General features: G+C 45.1%; 1 protein-coding gene across 1 annotated transcript in view; it reads left to right on the top strand.

The window, feature by feature from the left end:
• Nucleotides 1–13,655, top strand: part of LOC126092655 (phospholipase A1) — a 358,751-nt gene that overhangs the window by 291,920 nt on the left and 53,176 nt on the right. The gene's annotated exons all lie outside the window — the stretch shown is intronic.

Raw genomic sequence — 13,655 nt, 5'->3', positions numbered from 1 at the left:
CACTATTCAGTGTCCCCTCGACGATCACCAGTGGTGTACGGCCAGTGTAGGAGATCGCTCCCCACACCATGATGCCGGGTGTTGGCCCTGTGTGCCTCGGTCGTATGCAGTCCTGATTGTGGCGCTCACCTGCACGGCGCCAAACACGCATACGACCATCATTGGCACCAAGGCAGAAGCGACTCTCATCGCTGAAGACGACACGTCTCCATTCGTCCCTCCATTCACGCCTGTCGCGACACCACTGGAGGCGGGCTGCACGATGTTGGGGCGTGAGCGGAAGACGGCCTAACGGTGTGCGGGACCGTAGCCCAGCTTCATGGAGACGGTTGCGAATGGTCCTCGCCGATACCCCAGGAGCAACAGTGTCCCTAATTTGCTGGGAAGTGGCGGTGCGGTCCCCTACGGCACTGCGTAGGATCCTACGGTCTTGGCGTGCATCCGTGCGTCGCTGCGGTCCGGTCCCAGGTCGACGGGCACGTGCACCTTCCGCCGAACACTGGCGACAACATCGATGTACTGTGGAGACCTCACGCCCCACGTGTTGAGCAATTCGGCGGTACGTCCACCCGGCCTCCCGCATGCCCACTATACGCCCTCGCTCAAAGTCCGTCAACTGCACATACGGTTCACGTCCACGCTGTCGCGGCATGCTACCAGTGTTAAAGACTGCGATGGAGCTCCGTGTGCCACGGCAAACTGGCTGACACTGACGGCGGCGGTGCACAAATGCTGCGCAGCTAGCGCCATTCGACGGCCAACACCGCGGTTCCTGGTGTGTCCGCTGTGCCGTGCGTGTGATCATTGCTTGTACAGCCCTCTCGCAGTGTCCGGAGCAAGTATGGTGGGTCTGACACACCGGTGTCAATGTGTTCTTTTTTCCATTTCCAGGAGTGTATGTGCTCGATCGAAGACAGATATGGTGATCGAGCAGACCAAGGAAATAAGTCGACACTTTGTGGAACTTGTTGGGTTACAACAGCCGTCTGTAGGCAAGCGTTATGCTTTTGGAAAACTCCCCCTAGAATGCTGGTCATGAATGGCAGACAACAGGTCGAATAACAGATTGACGTACAAATTTACAGTCAGAGGGCGTGATAGTACTCCTGCTGTCATACGAGATCGCACTGTAGGCCGTAAGTGCAGGTGTAGTTTCAGTGCGTCTAGCGCTGAGAGGCTGGTTACAATTACTGATCTGATCTCCTTCTAACCAACACACGGCCATCACGCACCGAGGCAGAACCGGCTTTTCAACAGAAAACACAACAGATCTCCACTTCACGCTCCAATGAGCTCTCGCTTGACTCAACTGAATTCGCAAATGGCGGTGGTCACTGGACTTCACACTGCAGGTTGCCTGACTCGGAGCTATCTTTGAAGTAACCGATTTGTAACAGTTCGTTGTGTCACTGAGGCGCCAACCGCTGCTCAATTTACTGCAGCAGATGCAGAATGATGTGCCACAGTCTTACGCCGGACACAATGGACACAATGGTCTTCATTCTCGGTAGTACCACCTCGCCGTCCGCAGACCGTACATACTCGTGACCACCGCTGCAAGCAATCATGCACAGTGACTAAAGTCCTGCCAAGTCTTTCTGCAGCATCGCGGAAGGAACAACCAGCTTTTCGTAGCCCTATTAACGTCCTCGTTCAAACTCAGTGAGTTTTTGATTATGGCATCTTTGTCGCCTTAAAGACATTCTTGACTAACATCAAGTCACAACGTCCAATCTCAAAGGTAATTAACGCTCACTCCGTTATGGCGTATATTTGAAGTAAACCTGATTTGCATCCCCTAAGCGGTGATACTAGCGGAACTCTTATGCGTCTAGCACGAAATTGTAATAGACATCTTCCTTCAGATGTAGAAACACGCCTATCAGCTTTCGTTTATGTCGCACAACTCCTTTTTGGCGAGCGATTTTTTTCTCCGTCAGTACATATGCGGTGGCCTGTTTTGGCTGCCCCTCCCCGTTAGGAACTGTAGCTGTCGTTACCATTGATTCTACAGAGACCTGAACTGTAGAATTTATTATGTTTATGACCTATTTTATGTAATATCTGTTAAAGCCAAATAAAGGAACAGTGAATTCAGTTGATCATAACCAAACGAATGAAGTACACAATTCACAGATGACCTGTTATTCCCAACAGATGTTGTCATTTTTCTGTTCAGAAAAGGAGGTCGTGGTCAGATAACGTCTTGTGATAAACCCATCGCTTTGGACCGCTGTACATTCCGTAGAACTGGTGCCAGGTGGTACGTCACCTGCCACAGCTGACGTAAGTCATTGCAGTGAAGTGGTTGTGTAAGTGCCGATCAGTAGCATGGACCCAGCGCAGTAAGAGGGGTAAACGTAGAGACGTGACAGAATAGCAGAAATGAGCTCTCTGGCGTGGACGTGATTGAAGTTTCTCGATTTGCTCTATCAATACGCACGGCGAACGACGCCAAGGGGACTGTAAGCAATGGACATTGGGAGTTGTGAACATTATAAAGGGCCATAGCTTACAGCTGTACATAAAGCTGGGCCAAACAACACAGATACTGTACAGTAACTGATTGGAGACGTTTAATGTGGAGGATACAGTTTTTCATTTGTTAAAGATGGGGTTCCACAGCAGACAACCCTTACATGTTGCCATATTGAACTAAAGATACAGTAAATTGCGATTGCAGTGGGCACGGGATCGTTGGGATCGGACAGTGGATGAGTGGAAGCGTGTCGCGTGGTCGGGTGAATCATGTGCTACTCGAAACATTCATTCACACAGGCGGGCAGGTGCAATATTATGCTGTAAGGGACTTGCACTTCGTTTCTATGTGACATGCGGTAGTAATCGAATGCTTCATGACTGCAGTTGCGCTCTACCGAAACTACGGTTCGGTATTTTTGGTTGTTGTTGTGGTCTTCAGTCCTGAGACTGGTTTGATGCAGCTCTCCATGCTACTCTATCCTGTGCAAGCTTCTTCATCTCCCAGTACCTACTGCAACCTACATCCTTCTGAATCTGCTTAGTGTATTCATCTCTTGGTCTCCCTCTACGAGTTTTACCCTCCACGCTGCCCTCCAATACTAAATTGGTGATCCCTTGATGCCTCAGAACATGTCCTACCAACCGGTCCCATCTTCTGGTCAAGTTGTGCCACAAACTTCTCTTCTCCCCAATCCTATTCAATACTTCCTCATTAGTTATGTGATCTACCCATCTAATCTTCAACATTCTTCTGTAGCACCACATTTCGAAAGCTTCTATTCTCTTCTTGTCCAAACTATTTATCGTCAATATTTCACTTCCATGCATGGCTACACTCCATACAAATACTTTCAGAAATGACTTCCTGACACTTAAATCTATACTCGATGTTAACAAATTTCTCTTCTTCAGAAACGCTTTCCTTGCCATTGCCAGTCTACATTTTATATCCTCTCTACTTCGACCATCATCAGTTATTTTGCTCCCCAAATAGCAAAACTCCTTTACTACTTTAAGTGTCTCATTTCCTAATCTAAGTCCCTCAGCATCACCCGACTTAATTCGACTACATTCCATTATCCTCGTTTTGCTTTTGTTGATGTTCATCTTATATCCTCCTTTCAAGACACTGTCCATTCCGTTCAACTGCTCTTCCAAGTCCTTTGCTGTCTCTGACAGAATTACAATGTCATCGGCGAACCTCAAAGTTTTTATTTCTTCTCCATGGATTTTAATACCTACTCCGAATTTTTCTTTTGTTTCCTTTACTGCTTGCTCAATATACAGATTGAATAACATCGGGGAGAGGTTGCAACCCTGTCTTACTCCCTTCCCAACCACTGCTTCCCTTTCATGTCCCTCGACTCTTATAACTGCCATCTGGTTTCTGTACAAATTGTAAATAGCCTTTCGCTCCCTGTATTTTACCCCTGCCACCTTTAGAATTTGAAAGAGAGTATTCCAGTCAACATTGTCAAAAGCTTTCTCTAAGTCTACAAATGCTAGAAACGTAGGTTTGCCTTTCCTTAATCTTTCTTCTAAGATAAGTCGTAAGGTCAGTATTGCCTCACGTGTTCCAGTGTTTCTACGGAATCCAAACTGATCTTCCCCGAGGTCGGCTTCTACTAGTTTTTCCACTCGTCTGTAAAGAATTCGTGTTAGTATTTTGCAGCTGTGGCTTATTAAGCTGATTGTTCGGTAATTTTCACATCTGTCGACACCTGCTTTCTTTGGGATTGGAATTATTATATTCTTCTTGAAGTCTGAGGGTATTTCGCCTGTCTCATACATCTTGCTCACCAGATGGTAGAGTTTTGACAGGACTGGCTCTCCCAAGGCCGTCAGTAGTTCCAATGGAATGTTGTCTACTCCGGGGGCCTTGTTCCGACTCAGGTCTTTCAGTGCTCTGTCAAACTCTTCACGCAGTATCATATCTCCCATCTCATCTTCATCTACATCCTCTTCCATTTCCAAAATATTGTCCTCAAGTACATCGCTCTTGTATAGACCCTCTATATACTCCTTCCACCTTTCTGCTTTCCCTTCTTTGCTTAGAACTGGGTTTCCATCTGAGCTCTTGATGTTCATACAAGTGGTTCTCTTATCTCCAAAGGTCTCTTTAATTTTCCTGTAGGCAGTATCTATCTTACCCCTAGTGAGATAAGCCTCTACATCCTTACATTTGTCCTCTAGCCATCCCTGCTTAGCCATTTTGCACTTCCTGACGATCTCATTTTTGAGACGTTTGTATTCCTTTTTGCCTGTTTCATTTACTGCATTTTTATATTTTCTCCTTTCTCCTTATTTTTGGTACATTTCATAAATGACGTAGTAAATGGTAGGATTACGGATAGTACTGGTAACACTGGTATGGAGAAAAACATAAATGAATGAGGGAGAGAGAGAGTCGACGACTTTTCTTTGTTTTTTGTTTATTTTCCATATAATTGGAACGGCACTTCGCTCAGCGATAGTCCATTGCATATTTTATATCCTTACAAAACATGAATTACATTTTAGAAGTGATAAAAATTAGTTGCCCAGGAAACTTCCGCGCTTTTATTTAACTAAAGCAATTACTTCTGATGAATATACAGTTTACATATACCAACATACAAAAATCTATGTAATTACTTTTGTTATTGTGTAATCAATAGAACGTTCTTCATCATGATAAAAGGCAAGAATTTCCTATTATTTGTGATAAGTGCAAAGTTGTTTAGTGATCAAATACATATGCTTTACATAATCTCAACGAAGCATTGAAGCAATGTTTCAGATGTAATTTTTTTTTTAATTTTGCCTCTCTTTGAGGAAATTGCATTTTCTGATGCTGCATAATTATTTTGCAACATACCTCTGTTTCATGTTACAAATGAACAGTTTTCGAACAAAACCTTATTTAATCGTTGACAGTTTCAATTTTGTTATAAATACTGTTTATTTTTAAGGAACATCAATTTTACTGTAAATATTATTTATTTTTAAGAAACAGACAACGGAATAACTATGTATAACAAATATGTCCTGTAGGTTACATGGCCCTTTATATATCTTTATTCAGTTTCTAGACAGTTCACCACGTCCAGTTTCTTGGGGAATCTAGTAAGAAACTGATCGCATACACAGATAAAGCGATCGAAACGAGGTAACGCCCGTTAGATAAAAATCGAAGTGCCGTGTGGCTGGGGCCTCCCGTCGGGTAGAGTTCGCATGTTCCAAGTCACGCCACTTCGGCGACTTGCGTGTCGATGGGGATGAAATGATGACGATAAGGACAACACAACACCTAGTCCCTGAGCGGAGAAAATCTCCGACGCAGCCGGGAATCGAACCGGGCCGTTAGGTATGACGTTCCGTCGCGCTGCCTACTCAGCTACCAGGGAGGACGCCAGTTAGATGTTCAACACACTTAACATACGGATAACGCGTTGCGATCTGAACTGACCAAAAATTGTAGGAAAACTGCCATAGTCAACGCTTATACGCGGTAGTAAGTCGTAGCCTACGGTAGTTTTACGATTCTAATCATGACAGATATTTACTGTGTGAACATTACTGCGGACCACCCTTCATGCTTCATGTCTTCTCTAATGCAGATGGCATATTCCAGCAATATGACTGTGTGTGTCACAAGGAACGCATCTGGGACGCTACCACTCTCACAACGCACAGACTCTTTTTACGTGACCTCTGCTTAGACATCTGGTATTACCCATGTTAAACTGCAATAAACATTCGTTACTACACAGTGAGGATGGGTACACAATTATTATCACTTGACAGTTCACTAAACCGATCCTTGCTGGGTCATTGTAAAGTTATAGCTCACAACAAGAGAGGAATCGAGAAAGTAAGATCCAACAAGCATTTCAGTCACGAATGCACAGTGTCAACTATGTAGACACTAGAGAACAGCATACTGGCAAGGCGGCCCATTTTACGTTATGCATGATGCGAGAGAACAAGTCCATGTGGTCGCTCGTGGGTGGCCGTTACCGACGGCAGGTGATGTCTTTGACAGCGTACAATCGCACCAAAAAGTATTGGCACAGTTACATTTTAGTGGTTGTAGGTTAAACGAAACATATATTTCAGAACAGAACCCATACATGTGACACCTTACATTACATAGTTTACAAATATGTCAAAATCACCTGTCCTTAAAGTAACATACAGTGTCATGAAAAAAAACATCGCTCTTCTGCACCCAAAAAAGTATTGGCACACGCATATGAATCGGACAGTGTGTTCGTTTTCTTCATTGATGTTCACCATCTAATAGCTAGTGTGCATCCCTTTAGCATCTATAACAGCACGTAAACGCCTAGGAATGCTTTGTATTAAATTCCGGGTGATATCAGGGGTAATTTTCGACCATTCCTCCAGGAGCACTTTCTCCAAGTCGTTTTTACCGGACGGACGCCTTTTTCTGACTTGTGTGTCAAGATGAGCCCACAGGTTCTCAATGGGGTTCAAATCAGGGCTCTGAGGTGGTGTTAGAACCCTTCTGGGGGCATTGTACAGTAACCACTCCCGGGTTTTCATGGCGGTATGTTTTGGGTCGTTGTCTTGCTGGAACTGAAACACCCCAGTAAGGCCCAATTTCTGTGCACTAGCGTGTAAATTACCTCGCAACACGTCAATGTATCTCATATGATCCATTGTGCCGTGAATTACAGCTAGATTTCCAACGCCGGAAGCCGCCATACAGCCCCAGACCATGATACCGCCCCCACCGTGTTTGACTGTGGGATGCATGTGTTTGATGTCGAGGTGCGTATTCGGCTTGCGCCAAATTTTCTTTCTTGCATCAAATCCGAACACATTGAACTTCGATTCGTCGCTAAATATCACAGTGTTCCAAAACTCCATCGGCTTGCTGATGTAGTCCTTGGCAAACTGCAGGCGTTTCTGCCGGTTAATTTCCGAAATGTATGGCTTCTTCCTGGGAGAACGTCCATGCATGTCAGCCTCATTCAACACATTTCGTATAGTCTGAACACTAACCGTCTTGTCGGACGTTGTCTGAACAATCTCAGCAATAGTTGCTGCACTTGTAGCAGGTTCCTTCCGAGCAAGTGCGATGATATGGCGACGCTCTCGGGTTGTAAGCACTTTTGGACGTCCAGGACGACACTTATTCACTGTTGTTCCAGTCTCTTTATATTTCTGAATGATGGCTCTTACCGTGGTGTAGCTCACAGACACCTCTGCTCCGATTTGTCGATAGCTTCTCCCTTGTGAATGGAGCAATACCACTCTCTCACGCAACGCCACTGAATGTTCCTTCTTCTTCGGCCCCATGCTGACCACTATCGCGCACTACAGCAACATACTGGCGACCGGGCCGTCAACAACACGCAGTGTCTAATGTGTCAGCAGATGGCGTTCCGGTACCTGAAAACCCAGCAATATACCGAGATGCCATGCTCTGTGCCAATACTTTTTGTGTGCAGAGGAGATACGTGTTTGCCCATAACACTGCATTTCTTTGTTAATGGTAGGCACTATGGGCAGAATTGTAATGTCTGGTATGTGAGGTAGCACGTACATGTACTGTGTACCGGAAAGTGCGGCGTTTGTAACCAGCAACGATAAATACGCACGTGTGCCAATACTTTTTGGTGCGATTGTATATCGCAGACTATCGACCTCGTTGTATCACAACAGCTACGAGATACCTCCGGAAAAATACTTTACGAATGCACACCATGCAGAATCGTCTTGGGCTGCATTCTGAAGATGGACTAACGGTAGGTGGTCATTATGTATTAGCTGTTCAGTGTATGTTACAAGCTTGCCCAAAAAGCAGGCACGAACTATAGGGAACAGACTGGAGATCTGAAAGGTTGGAGATATCAGATTCGAGAGAATGAGGCAAAATATTTTTGTTTTAAGCACTGGTGTGCAAAACGTGAACGGAAGTGACTTTTTCATGATGTGTCACTGCCAAGTAACATAGCATACTACAAAAGGGAATTGAAAGAAATACGTAATGAGACGAACAGAAATGACACTTTTATTCACAGACAATAATTACACTGAACTCGCTGCGATTCACGATGGTCCTCTGGACATTACAAATGGCGGAACACGGTTCTTAGTAGGGTGTGTGTTCATCACAGGCGGCAATGCAATGGTTGGTAAGCTGTTCTTGTAGTAGGACCTTCCATTCCTCCAGCAGGGCGGCCGACAACTGGAGGATCGCCGTTTGTGCACGAGGACGTGCTGCAATGCAGCTATACAACATATCCTATACGAGCTCGATGGGATTTAAGTGCCGGCCGTTGGTGGCCGAGCGGTTCTAGGCACTTCAGTCTGGAACCGCGCGACCGCTACGGTCGCAGGTTCGAATCCTGCCTCGGGCATGGATGTGTGTGATGTCTTTAGGTTAGTTAGGTTTAAGTAGTTCTAAGTTCTAGGGGACTGATGACCTCAGATGTTAAGTCCCATAGTGCTCAGAGCCATTTGGACCATTTGGGATTTAAGTCGGGGAAACGAGCAGGCCAGTCTATTCGGCGAATATCCTCACGTTCCAAGAGCTAATGGTTCAAATGGCTCTCAGCACTATGGGACTTAACTTATAAGGTCATCAGTCCCCTAGAACTTAGAACTACTTAAACCTAACTAACCTAAGGACATCACACACTTCCATGCCCGAGGCAGGATTCGAACCTGCGACCGTAGCGGCCCCAAGAGCTAATCCACCTCCACTGTTCGGTGCGGTCGGGTCGCGCACTGTCAGCCATGAAGCTAGGGCCGAATGCATCTCTCAAAAGACGCGCATGGGGAACGAGTACTGTATCACAATAACGTTTACCGGTGAGCGCATAGTGTTAAAAGAATTGGAGGTATCTAGGCCCCCCTCACTAAAACATCTGAACCACCAAACCGATCATGTCCGACAATGCTGGATGTACCCCCATACAACGAGATGTTGGGGCCGGCCTTTGTGGCCGAGCGGTTCTAGGCGCTTCAGTCTGGAACGGCGCGACCGCAACGGTCGCAGGTTCGAATCCTGCCTCGGGCATGGATGTGTGTGATGTCCTTAGGTTAGTTAGGTTTAAGTAGTTCTAAGTTCTAGGGGACCGATGACCTCAAATGTTAAGTCTCAAAGTGCTCAGAGCCATTTGAACCATTTTGAACGCCCAACCACGCTTACCAGCCTTGAGTCTACAGTGGGAGCACGTTCCAAACCATACATTGCCGTCCGTGGGGATTGCACACCCTATTAATACCCGTGTGTCACTATCATGAATCCCAATAGCTTCCGTGTAGTTATTGTCTTTGAATAAAGGTGTCATTTCTGTTCCTCTCATTGCATATTTCTGTTAGTTACATTTTGTACAGTTCTTTCATGTATAGTCCATGTTTCATCCGACAATATTACTTGACGGCGAAACATCATGAGAAAATTACTTTCGTCCTTTAACTTGTGTGTACCAGTGTATTATAAGCCACCATCCGCCACATACCACCAGCTGGCTAACGGTGTACACTAAGGTGACAAAAGTCGTGGGATTGCGATCTGCAAATACATATGACGGTAGTATCTTGTACAATATTTATAAAATGGCAGTGCTTTGACGGATCTGTCATTTGTACTCAGCTGATTCATGTGAAAAGGTTTCGGAGGTGATTATGGCCCCACGACGGGAATTAAAAGACTTTGAACGCGGAATGGTAGTTGGAGTTAGACGCATGGAACATTCCATTTCGGAAATCTTTAGGGAATTGAATCTTCCGAGACCCACAATGTCAAGAGCGTGCCGTGCCGTGCCGCAATACCTCTCACCATGGACAACGCATTGGCCGACGGCCTTCACGACCTAGAGGAGCAGCATTTTCATAGAATTGTCAGTGCTAAGAGAGAAGCAACACTGCATGAAATGACCGCAGAAATCAATGTGGAACGTACGACGAATGTATCCGTTAGGATGATGCGGCGAAATTTGGCGTTAATATGCTATGGCAGCAGACGACCGACGGCAGTGTCTGTGCTAACAGCAGCACAGCGGCCGCAGCACCTAAACAATAACGGTTGCACCTTGGGAAACCGTGGTCAGATGAGGCGCAATTTCAGTTGCTAAGAGCTGATGGTAGGGTTCGAGTGTGCCACAGACCTCATAGGTCCAAGTTGTCAACAAGGCACTCTGGAAGTATGTAGTGGCTCCATAATGTTGTGGGCTGTGTTTCTTGGATCACTGACTGGAAATGGCTATGTTCAGCTATTTGGAGACTATGGACTTCATGTTCCCAAATAACGATGGAATTTTTATGGATGACAGAAAATCCTAGGAAGTTCTGGTCTTACGTTAAATCAGTAAGTGGATCGAAACAGCATATCCAGACACTCTGGGATGATAATAGTATTGAAACAGAGGATGACACGCGTAAAGCTGAAATACTAAACACCTTTTTCCAAAGCTGTTTCATAGAGGAAGACCGCACTGCAGTTCCTTCTCTAAATCCTCGCACGAACGAAAAAATGGCTAACATCGAAATAAGTATTCAAAGAATAGAAAAGCAACTTAAATCACTCAACAGAGGAAAGTCCACTGGACCTGACGGGATACCAATTCGTTTCTACACAGAGTACGCGAAAGAACTTGCCCCTCTTCTAACAGCCGTGTACCGCAAGTCTCTAGAGAAGCGGAAAGTTCCAAACGATTGGAAAAGAGCACAGGTAGTTCCAGTTTTCAAGAAGGGTCGTCGAGCAGATGCGCAAAACTATAGACCTATATCTCTGACATTGATCTGTTGTAGAATTTTAGAACATGTTTTTTGCTCGCGTATCATGTCATTTCTGGAAACCCAGAATGTGCTCGGTAGGAATCAACATGGATTTCGGAAACAGCGATCGTGTGAGACCCAACTCGCTTTATTTATTCATGAGACCCAGAAAATATTAGATACAGGCTCCCAGGTAGGTACCATTTTCCTTGACTTCCGGAAGGCGTTCGATACAGTTCCGCACTGTCGCCTGATAAACAAAGTAAGAGCCTACTGAATATCAGACCAGCTGTGTGGCTGGATTGAAGAGTTTTTAGTAACCAGAACACAGGATGTTGTTCTCAATGGAGAGACGTCTACAGCCGTTAAAGTAACCTCTGGCGTGCCACAGGGGAGTGTTATGAGACCATTGCTTTTCTCGATATATATAAATGACCTAGTAGATAGTGTCGGAAGTTCCATGCGGCTTTTCGCGGATGATGCTGTAGTATACAGAGAAGTTGCAGCATTAGAAAACTGCTGCAAAATGCAGGAATATCTGCAGCGGATAGGCACTTGGTGCAGGGAGTGGCAGCTGACTCTTAACATAGACAAATGTAATGTATTGCGAATACATAGAAAGAAGGATCCTCTATTGCATGATTATATGATAGCGGAACAAGCACTGGTAGCAGTTACTTCTGTAAAATATCTGGGAGTGTGCGTACGGAACGATTTGAAGTGGAATGGTTATAAAAAATTAATTGTTGGTAAGGCGGGTGCCAGGTTGAGATTCATTGGGAGAGTCCTTAGAAAATGTAGTCCATCAACAAAGGAGATGGCTTACAAAACACTCGTTCGACCTATACTCGAGTATTGTTCATCAGTGTGGGATCCGTACCAGATCGGGTTGACAAGAGGAGCGGCGCGTTTCGTCACAGGGTTATTTGGTAAGCGTGATAGCGTTACGGAGACGTTTAGCAAACACAAGTGGCAGACTCTGCAAGAGAGGCGCTCTGCATCGCGGTGTAGCTTGCTGTCCAGGTTTCGAGAGGGTGCGCTTCAGGATGAGGCACCCGAGAAGATCACGAATGTAAAATTAGAGAGATTCGAGCGCGCACGTAGGCTTTCCGGCAGTCGTTCTTCCCGCGAACGATAAGCGACTGGAAAAGGAAAGGGAGGTAATGACAGTGGCACATAAAGTGCCCTCCGCCACACACCGTTGGATGGCTTGCGGAGTATAAATGTAGATGTAGATGTTGACAATGTGCCATGTCACCAGGCCACAGTTGTTTGCGATTGGTTTGAACATTCCGGACGATGCGAGCAAATGATTAGGCCACCCAGATCGCGGGACAGGAGTCCCATAGAATTTTCATGGGACGTGATCGAGAGGTCAGTTCGTTGTGCACAAAATCCTGCACTGGCAACACTTCCGCAGTTGTTGGCTGTAGAGGCAGCATGGCTCAATATTTCTGCAGGGGACCCCTAACAACTAGAGATGGGCAAAACTGTTCTTTTCAGAGATTGGATCAGAACTGTTCACTCCCTGAAATGAATTAGCTCTTTTTCATGACTCACCACTCATTTACAATAGAAAATAAATGGAAGGCACATTGCCCTTTAAACTTGGTTTATTCCAGTACTATACCTGTATTTTGATCTTATTTGATCCTATTTTGAAGTAACACAGATAATGAGTAAGAATTTTGAATTGTTTATTGAAATTTCCACGATATGACAAAGTTTTTGATTATTGATTTATTTTGCACTATCGTGGTTTTTTGGGTGATCGGAAAATGTTATAACTTGAGATTTACATTAACAATATATTTGGCTATAATGTATTAAAATTTCATTAACCTCATACAAATACATCGCAAGCCATATATTTTTAAAGTGAACGTTTCCTTCCGAAGACGCCTAAAATCGCAAAATACGTACCAGAATAAGAAAAAAAAATATAAATTTGACTGTAAAACGAAAGTGCTGCATATAGCCTTACGCAGAATAAAACAAGGAAAATATTGGTGTATCACATTTTGCGATACGTTTATCGGTTCGCTCGTAATTAAAGCGTAAATTCGAGTGTCCATAATAAAAATCCTATAGTAAGAGGAGTCGTCAGGAACCTAATCTAATCAGTTTAAACAAATAAAAATAAAATAAAAACAATTGATGTATACATAACATAATAATGTAATATACATAGCGGTATTACTACGAAGAACAATATCCAGTAGGGACGAACTCCGATGCAGAGGCGCTGAGTCGAGCAGGTCGAGCCGCGAGCTGTATTACTGCGTGAGCTGAGACCGCAGAGACCAGAGTGACACCTGAGTCGCTTTGCTCAACGCTCTGGCTAGAGTCGAGATGGTGGGGTGAGCGTTGAGCGGGCGAGTTCCGAGGGTGGGGGGAGCGGTGAACTCACCCGCTCCGAGACAAATCGTCCGTTCCCT

Source organism: Schistocerca cancellata, chromosome 7 (genome assembly GCF_023864275.1).
Source record: "Schistocerca cancellata isolate TAMUIC-IGC-003103 chromosome 7, iqSchCanc2.1, whole genome shotgun sequence".
Taxonomy (NCBI): domain Eukaryota; kingdom Metazoa; phylum Arthropoda; class Insecta; order Orthoptera; family Acrididae; genus Schistocerca; species Schistocerca cancellata.
The sequence above is the reverse complement of the archived record's forward strand: the minus strand, read 5'-3'. Positions and strand labels throughout refer to the sequence as shown.